Source organism: Rhinopithecus roxellana, chromosome 2 (assembly GCF_007565055.1).
Source record: "Rhinopithecus roxellana isolate Shanxi Qingling chromosome 2, ASM756505v1, whole genome shotgun sequence".
Classification (NCBI taxonomy): Eukaryota; Metazoa; Chordata; class Mammalia; order Primates; family Cercopithecidae; genus Rhinopithecus; species Rhinopithecus roxellana.
This window is the reverse complement of record NC_044550.1, coordinates 164,010,971-164,023,664: the sequence shown is the minus strand read 5'-3', so window position 1 is coordinate 164,023,664 and position 12,694 is coordinate 164,010,971.

Sequence of the window (12,694 nt, the reverse complement as noted above, 5' to 3'; positions counted from 1 at the left end):
ATTCTAGATGGACAGATAGAGACAGATGGATTTATACAGGAAGGATAAAGACTGTTAATATCCTTTATCTCTGGCAGATGGGGGTAAAGGTAATTTTATTTTCTTCTTTGTACTTGACTGTTTTACAAAATTTCAAAAATGAACATACATTAGTTCAAAGGTTGCATGGAGACAGGGCTTCAGACATATCCTAGAAGACTACAAAGAGCAGAATTAGGACTTTTAGATGCAAGCTCATAAAGGACATCAAGATTTGGGTCTTTAAGTTCCATAGAACAGGGATGTTCAAGTTTTTATTATCTGCAGAAGTCTTTCACAGTGACTGGCCAATCAACAAATTTGTTGAGTAGCTATGCTCTGATTCCCTTCTCCTGAAATGTGAACAAAGGGCACTTGGAGCCAGCATGAAAAAATGGAGATAAAGCACAGCTGCTGAAAACAGCAGTCCGAATTAGAGAAAGACTCTGAAATGGGTTAGCAGCATCTGGTAATATTAACAAATACTATACTTGAATGTTTTCATCTTTCCAACCAGATTGTAAACTCTACAAAGGCAGGGATCATAACTATGCATCTTATTTGTTCAACAAATATTTACTGTCTACTACATACGAACATTGTTTTAAGTGTCGAGAACACAGCAGTGAAGACTCAGCCCTTGTCCCCATGGAATTACATTCTAATGGACAGAAAAAGTAAATAAACAAATTGCAAATGGTACTAGAGAGTGATAAATGACACCAGAGAATCAAAAATAGAGGAATGCAAAAGATGGAGCAGCTCATTTAGGTAGGATGCCAAGAAACACTTCTAGAAAGAGTCTACACTAGACCTGAGACACAAATGATAAGACATTGCAGTAAAGAGTCTTCCAGGCAGGGGGATGGCCAAGGCAAAGCGGTAACAGATGCAATGCTAGTGTGATGAGCTCAGGAGGTAGAGCATGAGCAGACTGGTAGGAGATGAGATCAGAGATATATGGGAATGGGGCAGATTACGAAAGGTCTTACCCATTGTGGTAAGGAGTTTGTTTGTTGTTTTTTCCCAAGTGCAATGAAGAGCCATTGGGTAATTTGAAGCACAGGAGTAAAGTGCCCCTATCTAGCTTTTGGAAAACCCCTCTGGCTGCTGTGTGGGGAGTGGATTAGTGGACATAGGAAAAGATCAGTTAGGAGGCTATTGCTAAAATAATGAGGTCTTGGGATAGGACGGTAGCTTTGGAGAGGAGAGAAAGGAATGGCTTCTAGGCTGGAGGTTGTACTGACAGGATCAGAAATGGAACAGGTGTGGAGATATTGAGAATAAGGAAAGGATCAACAACAAGGATCAAGGCTGACTTCTAGGTTTGTTTATTGACAGGTGGGTCCCCAGCACCCAGTTCAGGTCCTGACACAATAAGCACTTGGTGATGATTGAGTGAGTGAATTAATCAATGCATGAATACGTAATAGAATGATCATGAGAAGCAAAGCATAGAGCAGTTCTATGTTTATGAGGTGGGTAAGGGAAGCAGCAATCATGTTCCCCACTTCCTGATTCTTTGTCAGGCATTTTGTAGGGGATAGCACTGGGGAGAACAGGACTTGAGAGCTGGTGGAGTCCACTGAGCCATGGAGTCAGACCTGTGTTTAAGACTTAGCTCTGACATTCACTCTCCATTTTCCCTTGAATTACTTTTATAGCATCTCTGAGCCTCAGTTTACGTATCTGTAAAATGGGGATAATGATATCAACCTCATAATCCACGCTTTGCTGCATTTGGCTTGTGTGGCCATGGGCAAGCCACCTAAGCACTCTAAGCTTCAATTTCCTCATCTGCAAGATGAAGCACTGCTACTGCTGTCACAAGACAGTTGGAAAGTTAAAAAAAAAAAAAAAAAAAAAACTAAAATACACATGAGTAAAAAAATGCTTTGTCACCCTTCAGGACAACATGGACTACAGCACAGCTCTTCTGTCAACATCTGAGTCAGCAAAACCAGGTAAGAGAAGAAGTGTCCTTCTGTGACCAAACCAACCTCCATGCTTGCCTGAAGCCACAATCTCTTTTCACAAAGCCCCACGTTGCCATTATTTCTGGCTGTCAGGATTCCAACAGGGGCAGAGCCATGTTCCACAGATTTTTGTCAGAATGTGAAGAGCAAAGGTTTAAAAGTGTCAGAAAGGAGAGGTCTGCGAGCCCTATGGAGTCCTCGGTGCAGCCTGCATGAGAAGCATTGCATTATGGGCACTCCAGGACTAATTGAGTATGACGGGTTGGATAAATGTATTTATAGCTGCAAAACCCAGAGCTTTCTGGCTTGCACCCTGCCCTGCTCTAATTGCCCCACACCTGAGGCCCAGTGGGCAGGCAGGCAGGCGGGTGGGGAAGTGAGGCACCAGAGAGCTTCAGGGGCCAGAGGACCAGATATAAATCCCATCCAGACTTCCTTTCCTAAACCCAGGAAATACCAGTCAATTTATATCTCATCATCTAACCCTGCAGGTCTGGTTAATGGTTTGACCCATGTATTCTTTCCTTTTCCAAAATCTTGTCCCATTGCCTCTTAACTTGATTTACTCTACTCACTCCAGCTGCTGACTTTGGCAGGTTTTCCAGCTCTCAACCGACCACTGCATGCAGGCATCATCCTGAATGCCTTCCACTGCAGCAATGGTGCAATTGCTCTCGCTACAAGCTCAAGAAAGTGCCCACTCCCATAACTTGAGCTGGAAAAACACCTTCCCCCAGCACCACCCCTTTTCACTTTCAACACCCAGGCACACTTTGGGGCGCAGCATGAAAGGCCAGGCTAAAAGGGACTTGTATTTTTACACCATATTTGAGTTAGCTGTTTTATCTGGACGTGAACCTGAGCAGGGAAAGGAGGGGGGCAAAGAGGGGCTTTATGAACTCAAAACCAAAATAGACCATTTAAGCAGGACTTGAGTGAAGTCACCGAATGTGCCGTGGAAAATACTTTCAAGGCATTTTATAAATTTTGCACCCAAAAAGCTGCCTCGGCCAAATTGGACTAACGGCTTTCAGATACTCAAATCCTCCATTTTTCTGTAATTTTTCTTACGGCTTAGGAACTTAAGAAAACAATGAGAACGTGTCCTGAAATGTGACACGTTACATGAGCATATCATGCAAGCTCACTTTCCTACAAATGAGCCACAGAAATTACAGGCTCTGCAAAAGTGACCTTCTCAGAGTTCTCCCTTCTTTACCCTCATCTTCTCTTCCTTCTCTTCTCACTGTTACCATTAACATTAATTAACCATACCACAAATGGCTTCAACCTCCTGGGTTCCTGGGTCTATACGTGCTTCCACAGTGGCCCCATTGATAACCTAAGTACCAAGTTCAGTTCCTTGGTGGTTTCCCTGGGAAATCTACTCAAAAACAAAAATGTCATGAATTTGACAGATTTCACCGAATTTGCTGTCTCCATGCATCCTGTCTCATCTCTTACATCCCCTTGATGAAGGACAATGCCACTGGGCAATGGCCCCCACTTCTCATATATGTGTCCTCTCTGCAGGTCTTTAGCCTCCTCCTGAGAGAGCCCCTTACCCTTCCTCAGCCCTTCATTTCAGTTCTAACTGCTCAAGTCCTCCCCCAGTCATAAGGCCTGGCTCGCTGCCACCTCCCCCAAGACTGTCCCCATCTCTGACTGTCCCCTGAGCATTTCTTCTGCTTCCTTGCCGCCAAAGGCGGCTCTTTCTATCTCGGAAAAGACAGTTGGATTGTTCCAGGAGTATCCTCACTCTGGGACTTGTTAGCTACATGATCTTAAGAAAATATCTTTAATTTCCCAAGCCTCAGTTCCCTCCACTGAAAAATACAAATAGCATGTATCTCATAGCATGGTATAAAAAATAAACAAAATTTGCCGGGTGCAGTGGCTCGCATCTGTAATCCCAACACTTTGGGAGGCTGAGACGGGCAGATTGTTTGAGCTCAGAAGTGTGAGACCAGCCTGGGCAACATGGTGAAACTCTGTTTCTACAAAAATCCAAAAATTAGCCAGGCATGGTGGCACATGCCTGTAGTCCCTGCTACTCAGGGGGCTGAGGCAGAAGGATCACCTGGGCCCAGGAGGTTGAGGTTGCAGTGAGTCAAGATTCTGCCACTGCACTCCAGCCTTGTCAACAGAGTAAAACTCTGTCTCGAAAAAAAAAATAAATAAATAAACAAAAATTTATATGAGGCTCTTAACACAGTGACTAGTGCATCCTAAGGTTCAGTAAGTGTAAGCTATTGGTTTATTTATAGACTAGTCGTGTACATACTTGTATCTAATCATATCTTCTTTACTCTATCATAAGCTTCTTAAAATCAAGGTTAATACACAGTCTGCCTTTGTATCTCTCACTATTCTCACTAGAAATGACTGGCACATATATATGCCAAGTACTGTGCTTACTGCTTTAGACAGTTGTCCCTCAATATCCATGGGGGATTGGTTGTAGTACCTCCCATGGATACCAAAATCTACAGATGCTCAAGTCCTCTACATAAAATGATGTAGTATGTTCATATAACCTAAGCACATCCTCCTATATACTTTAAATCATCTCTTGAATATTTGTAACACATAATACAATGCAAACGCTATGTAAATAGTTGTTATACTATATGGTTTAGAGAATAATGATGCGAAAAAAACTCTGCCATTGTTCAGTACAGGCTCAATTTTTTAATAATATTTTTAATCTGTGGTGGGTTAAATCCATAGATATAAAACCCACAGATACAGAGGGCCAACTGTATACGTTTGTGACAGTCAATTTTACGTGCCAACTAGGCTAGGCTAAAGCACCCACTTGGTCAATCAGACACTAAGCAAGGTGTTGCTGCTAATGTATTTTGTACATATGATTAATCTCTATAATCTCTATAATCTTTATATAATCTATAAAGTTGGCTTTAAGTAACGATTATCTTAAACATAAGTCTGGGTGGGCCTGAATTAGTTGGTGGAAAGGTCTTAAGAGCAGAGGTGAGATTTCCTGGAAAAACAATTCCACCTTTGGACTGGAGTGCTATCTCCTGTGTCACCCTGATAGCCACATTGGATTTCAGACTTGGCTAGCCAGCCCACACAATGACTGCAAGCCATTTTTTTGCAAGAAATCTTTTTCTGTCAACATATAGATGTGTGTGTGTTTATATATATATACACACATGCATATATAGTGTCTATATGTAATAAATAATATATACATCTCTCTCTATATATATATCTTTCTCTCCTACTGGTTATGTTCCTTTAGTGGAACCCTGACTGATATACCATTAATACACTATTTTTAAGTCAGTATCAGTAGCAGTGTGCGAAGGTTAATTTTACGTGTTAGTTTGGCTGGGCTGCAATGTCCAGGTATGTGATCAAACATTATTCTGGATGTTTCTGAGAGGGTATTTTTGGGTTACATTAACATTTAAATCAGTAGACTTTGAGTAAAGCAGACTGCCTCTATTATGTAGGTGGGCCTCAATCAATCAGTTGGAGTCCTAAATAGAACAGAAGACTGATCTGCCTCTAATAAGAGGACTATTGTCAGCAGATGGCCTTCAGATGTGAACTGCATATAGCTCTTCCCTCACTCTCAAGCCTGCTGGCCTTCCATGAAGAGTTTGGACTTTCCAGTCTCCATAATTGTGTGAGCCAATTTCTTAAATATTTTTCTCTATATATATACATCTTTCTATATATATATTTTTCTCTATATATATGCTACGGGTTCTGCTTCTCTGGAGAACCCTGACTAATACACAGTATTTGAATGGGTGTTGCTATTGGAATTGCTATTGGCAATTCTATTGCTATCAGTATCTGTATCAGTATTAGTACAAGTATTAGCGCTGGTGTCAGTATAAGTATTGGCTTAGTATTAGTATTTGCATTATTAGGATTAGGACTGACATCTTAGTTTATAATTGAAACTAGCCAGTGTCAGAGAGAAACGTCTTTGAAACCTGAATTCTAATCATGATCTGTGAAATAACCAAAGGCCTTCCCATTTCCCCATCCTGTCTCCCAAGCCCAGCAGCTAACACCTGGAAGGCATTCAATAAATGCTTACCCAGCCAAAGTTGAAGAAACTGGATGATGTGCAACATCCAATTTCCTTGTAGTATGGAAAATTTAAGGAGACAGACACTTCAGGGACTCTCCTTTAAACTGAGCATTTTCATGCATCCAAGAAAAGTCCCTTAAAATAGCTTCCACTGCAGCAAAGAGAAGTCCATGAAGCCAGAACACATTATAGATGAGAGTCATCACACATGTGTGCTATAGGTCAAGTATTAAAAGGATAAATACTCTATGCAGGAAACATCTGAAATACGTGTGTTATGAATGGGCTTCCCAGTAGGTAGATGATAGTTACCAGCCTCAAGTATGGCTCTTTTCACCCATCAACAATAAATGGCCACAGGAGACCCTGCCTATGTAACAAGGAGAGAGATACCGTGTTCATCTGAAGTCTCCTTTTCCCGGTTTGGGGTCCTTTGAGTCAGAAACTTCCCCCTTGTGTCGACAATGCTTAGGTGAATGTTTAATTTAATACACACCATCTGAGGACCCAAGAGAAAACACTGGGATTTTTTTTTTTCATGAAATAACCATATCCCAACCATCAAATTAAATTGAAAATGCAATGTACAGACAAATAAACCATGTTATGGTTGATGTTAGCACTGGTCATTAACAAATATATGTTTCTCCTAGATGGAGGGAAAGTAAGAAAGGAGAAAACAACGGACCTGAAATACATTTTATACATAGGCACTTGGTGAAGTGCCTTCATGCGATTAACATGATTTTCTTCTTCTCTCACCTCAGAATGGGCCAGGCTATTTCAAGCCCTGCCATTGTTCAGATATCATTCCTCTACCAAGAATACCACTCTCCTCAGCCCCTTTTCTTTATCTAGAGGACATACATTTTTGGGGAATCAGGCTGTAGTCTTCAACCATGGCTGGCACTCAACATCATGTGAGATTAGAGTTGAAAGATTTAGCAGATAACAATAAACAGAAAACAATAAATAATTTTCAGTATACATTCCATGAAATACTTGAAACAAATTCATTTTAAAAAGCATTTGCTGCTTATCTGAAGTGCAAATATTACTGGTCCTTCTGCATTTCACCTGACAACACTATCCGAAATGCCTTACCTTTGGGACTCTACCTTAATTTCCTTAAGAGGCTCCCCCTACCCACCTACACACACACACACACACACGCATACTCTCTTTCATGATTTTTTTTTCTTCCTGAGTTCTTTCTGCCTTTTCAGGTACCTGTACCAACTTTGAGCTCCTGTTAACACTCAACATCTGTGGGGCAGAATATTTATTGAGATGATTAGCATTTTGTTGCTTCTGCTTGAAATATTCAGAAAGAATGAGGTCTCTTTGTGTTTTGGTGTTTGCACTTTTCCCTCTCTCTCCAACATCGGTTAAACTTTGTGTCCCCTAACCTCAGGGGCCAGACTTAATTTAGAAGGTGCTTGCAGGTACTGAGGTTCCTTCTGGTTTCTGTGAAAATCTTCACTTTAGACAGGGCAGCCAACTTTCCAGGATGGGAGTGGGGAGGAGAGCAGGGGGCCTTTGAAGGGGACAGAGGAGGAAGTGGGCCAGTACTAGAAAGAAATTATTGGAAAAGCCACCTAAGTGGTCTCCCTACTTCCGCTCTTGCCCTGTATACCCCGACCCACTTTTTAAAATGGAAATCAAATCACATCACACCTCAGTGCAGAATCCTTTTCTGGCTTCCACCTCCCTCCATACAAAAGGTGCGGTTTGATCTGCCCTGGGGCCTTCATCTCACTCCCAGCCAGGCCCCTCGCTCTTCCCAGGCACACCTGCCGGCCATTTCAGCCCCTTGGCTTCTGCAGGTCCCTTTCCCTCTGCCTAAAAGTCTCTGCTTCCAGACAGCCCCCAGTGGGCTTTATCACCTGCTCTCTGCATTTGGGCAAAATGTGAGGCCCACCCTGACTGCCTCCTAACACCCTCATCCCTCTTCCCTACTTTGCTTCTCTGTATCATCAAAGTCTTTCAAAATTTGATACAATTCACTTATTTGTTTTATTTATTATCTGTCTCTCTGACTTCTTGTCACTGAGCATCACCAGGGTGGGAATTTCTATTTCTCCCCCTTCTCTATCCTCAACCTGAAGGGCAGTACCTGGCTTACAGTAGGTACTCAACAAAGATTGGGGGAAGGAACAGAGGGAGGAAGAGAGGGAAAGAGGAGGGAAGAACACTGAGATCTGAAGAGTAATGGGAATGTAAAGCCCCCTCCTTTGCAGTCCTAAGGGAGGTTTCAGGACCTTTGAGAGATGTAGTCTCTGGACCCAGGGGTATTCAGGACTGAGCTCATTCCTATGCCTAAGTGTGGCACTGAACCAGTAATGTCTCCAGGCATTCAGGGGCCATGCAGCCCATTAGGGATAATCATGACATCAAGTAGGTCTCTCAAAACTATGCCTTCCAGAGATGAAATTCCAAGGAAGGGAAAGCAGAGGCCCAATAATCAGAGTAACATTGAATTTCCTCAGTGAACCTGAATTTCCCACCAGTATGTGAGATGGGAGGTTGAAGTCAGGTTAAGATTCATTTAGTGAAGTTAAAAATATGACATTTCTTACAAAACCAATTAGTAAAATTTGTACCAGCTACATTATGTACTTGTCAAAAATACAGTGACCATGTAAACAATAAAAAAATTCTTGTCCTCGTGGCCCACATGCTAGTAGAGTGACTCTGGGCAAATCACCTCTCTAAGCATAAAGTATCTCAACTATAAAATCAGTCAGGGTGTACTATGTTATGCTGCAGTAACAAATCATCCCCAACTCTCCATGTCCTGAAATATCAATTAAGTGTTTCTTAATCATACTGATGTCCACCATGGGTCCGCTAGGGAGCTCTGTTCCTCGTGTCAACAGGAGCTCAGGCTGGTAGGACTCATAAATTTCTGGTGGCTGTGACAAAGGGAACATGAGTTCTAGAAGGCCTCTAGGTGGCAATCAAGTGCCCCACTGCCACTTTGGCTCATAGTTCATGGCCAGAACTAGTCACAAAGCCCCATCCACCAATAAGGGGATCAGGAAGTGCCATGATACCATATTCCAATGGAGAAAAGGCCAGGATATATTTGGAAACACATCCCATAGAGCATCATAGGGTAGGCGTGAGGGTAAAATGGGATAATGCAGTGTATACTGCATTTTGCAGTGCCTGATACATAAAATGTATACAATAATTGAAAACTATGAGTAGATATTATTGGATCCTGAGAATTTTGGGGGTCAAGCAGAGATAAGACTAATTCTGTGCCCAATGCCTTAGCTCCCAATACCTCCTAATAGGCATTCCTTTAATGAATGTCATTAATGGAATTCACTAAACACTTGCTATATTTCAGATAATAGATATTCCTTGCCCTCAAAGCTGTAATGGGGGAAAGAAGCATTAACATTCATGATTCCTGCATAACTACACTTCTGTGCCTAACCAAGCCTATGTCACCAGTATTTATTTTTATTTATTTATTTTTTTGAGACGGAGTCTTGCTCTGTCACCCGGGCTGGAGTGCAGTGGCCGGATCTCAGCTCACTGCAAGCTCCGCCTCCCGGGTTTATGCCATTCTCCTGCCTCAGCCTCCGGAGTAGCTGGGACTACAGGCGCCCGCCACTTCGCCCGGCTAGTTTTTTGTACTTTTAGTAGAGGCGGGGTTTCACCGTGTTAGCCAGGATGGTCTCGATCTCCTGACCTCGTGATCTGCCCGTCTCGGCCTCCCAAAGTGCTGGGATTGCAGGCTTGAGCTACCGCGCCCGGCCGTCACCAGTATTTATTAACATCTTCTATGTTTTAGGAAAGTGCTCTTCTAGACCTTTCACTTCTAGATACGGAAGTGAAAACAACAGGGTCCCTGCCCTCAGTGAACTTACATTCTAAGGAAAGATGAGCAGGCAGACTGTGAAAACTTACACAAATATGTAGGATATTCCAGTACTGAAAAATGCTGGTGCTGTGAAGAAGATGTGGTATAATGTGGTAGAGAATTTATCTGTAGAAATGGGGGAAGCAATGCCTCAGCTTAAGCAGTCAAGGAGGCTCCCTAAGGGGTAACTTAGTCATGAAAAGAAGATTTCCATGGGAAGATCTGGGGAGCCAAGCAGAGGAACCAGAACATGCAGACAACCAGAGACTGCAATGACATGTCTGTGTTTAAGAATCATATACACCATGGAATACTATGCAGCCATAAAAAAGAATGAGTTCATGCCCTTTGCAGGGACATGAATAAGCTGGAACCTATCCTTCTCAGTAAACTAACACAGAAACAGAAAACCAAACACTGCATGTTCTCACTCGTAAATGGGAGTTGAACAATGCGAACACATGGACACAGGGAGGAGAACATCATACACTGGGACCTGTCATGGGATTGGCGGCAAAGGGAGGGAGAGCATTAGGACAAATACCTAATACATGCAGGTCTTAAATCTTAGATGATGGGTTGATAGGTGCAGCAAACCACCATGGCACATGTATACCTATATAATAAACCTGCACATTCAGCACATGTATCCCAGAACTTAAAGTAAAATTTTAAAAAATAATAATAAAAATAAAATAAAACACAGGTTTCAAAAAAAGAAAAATAAAAAAGAATCAGAAGCAAAGTCAGTATGACTAAATCCTAGTGTACAAGGAGGAGATTGAGGATGGAGGAATCAGAGACAGGCATGGTCTTGTAGGCCAAGTAAGGAATTGAAATTTCATTTGAACTTTAGCAGAGAGCAAGTGCAGAGTGGGTGGTGTACAACTTCAGAAACAATTAGCAGTGCGTTAGCCAAGGTAAGTTTGAGATGCCTATAAAAATTCAAACAAAGTCATTAATTGGATAAATACCAAATCTACATTTCAAAGGAGAATTAAGACCAGATATACAAGGCAAAGAGACCTTAACATATAAAGTCAGAATAAAATGTCTTTTCAGAGAACCTTGACTGGCCTTCCAGGAGCACATACTGGCCAAAAAACTCAGTGTTGATTACTTCAAATAATTAAAAAGTTTTTGCAGTTGAGAAGAGTTCTCTTGGACATGTCACTGCCAAATCACTCTATTGTTCCAAATAGTTCATGCAGAATTTATGAGCAGAAATTTGAAAGATGATGAACATGGCCTACCATAAAGATACTATGAATTTCAAAAAAGGGAAATTCAGCAATCTGAAGATTAACTATATCAGTGAGGATAGGCTAGGTTCTTCTGTGATAACAAGCAACATCCAAATATTAGTGATTTAAAGCAGCAGACATTTGGCTGGGCGCAGTGGCTCACACCTATAATCCCAGCACTTTGGGAGGCCAAGGTGGGTGGATCGCAAGGTCAGGAGTTCAAGACCAGCCTGGCCAACATGGTGAAATCCCGCCTCTACTAAAAACACAAAAGTTAGCTGGGCATGATAGCGCATGCCTGTGGTCCCAGCTACTGGGGAGGCTGAGGCAGGAGAATTACTCAAACCTGGAAGGCGGAGGTTGCAGTGAGCCAAGATTGTGCCACTGCACTCCAGCCTGAGCTATAGAGTGAGATTCCATCTCAAAAAAAAAAAAAAAAAGCAGCAGAGATCTATTTTTTTTTTTTTTTTTATCATACTACATGTCCATCAAGGTCAGCAGAGGGCTCTGCTAATCAGAGTTCACCCTGGGGACCAGGTTGATGAGGCAGCCACAACCTCAAACGTAGCCAGTTGCAAGGAAGGAAGCTCAGGAGAGTCTTACCTAGCAATTGAATATTTCAGTCCAGAAGGGATACAATCCCTTCCCATTTCCTTGCATTTCTGTCTCTTGCTTCTCTTGCCACCGTGGTTTTACTGTATGTAACCATCAAAACCTTGAGGATTGGGGGAGACATTTTTCATTAATATAAAATTTATGATATCATTTAATTCTTACAACAAACCTACCAGCTAGTTTTTATCCTTCCCATTTTGCAGAGGTGGAAATGGAGGCATAGAGATGTTCAGTAGCATGCCAAAGCTTCCCTCAACTAGTAGAAAGAGCAGCCAACATTTTAGGCCAGGCACAAATCCAAAGCCATTCTTATTCTTTCCACAACACCACACTGCCATTTATGACTGCCTACTTTCCCTTTAAAATGAGTTAGCATTTTCATGCTGGGCAAGCCAAAAAAGAAAGAGAGAGGGAACATTCTGTTTGAATACTATATTTGAATTAGAGAGAAAGAATAAATGTAGCAAATGTTGAATTGGCTCGATTTTCTTTGGTTGTCTTTGTCTGCTGTGAGGGATGGAGAAAAGAAGGTGCATAAAACATAGGACAGATAAGAGACCTCTGATATCTCTGGGGAAGGCTGTGCTTATTTTCAAAGATTCTGCAGGGATTCAGACATGCGTAGGCCAGCCCAGTCTGAAACTCATGTTTCATGGAGTTGATTCCTTATGAACCATAAAAGTTTTCACTTGTCCCCAGTGTTATTTGTAGAAATATGTATCAGAGAGATTAGAAAATGATTATATATTCTTTATACAAATGACCCCAGTAAGCAGTCTGTTCTATTTCTCCATTAGGGCAGCATATGGGGTTATATTTCAAGTTCCTTCCAGTTGGGACTGCCTTCATACAAAGTTTTGCACAAGTTTAGTTTTCAGCTGGAACACAG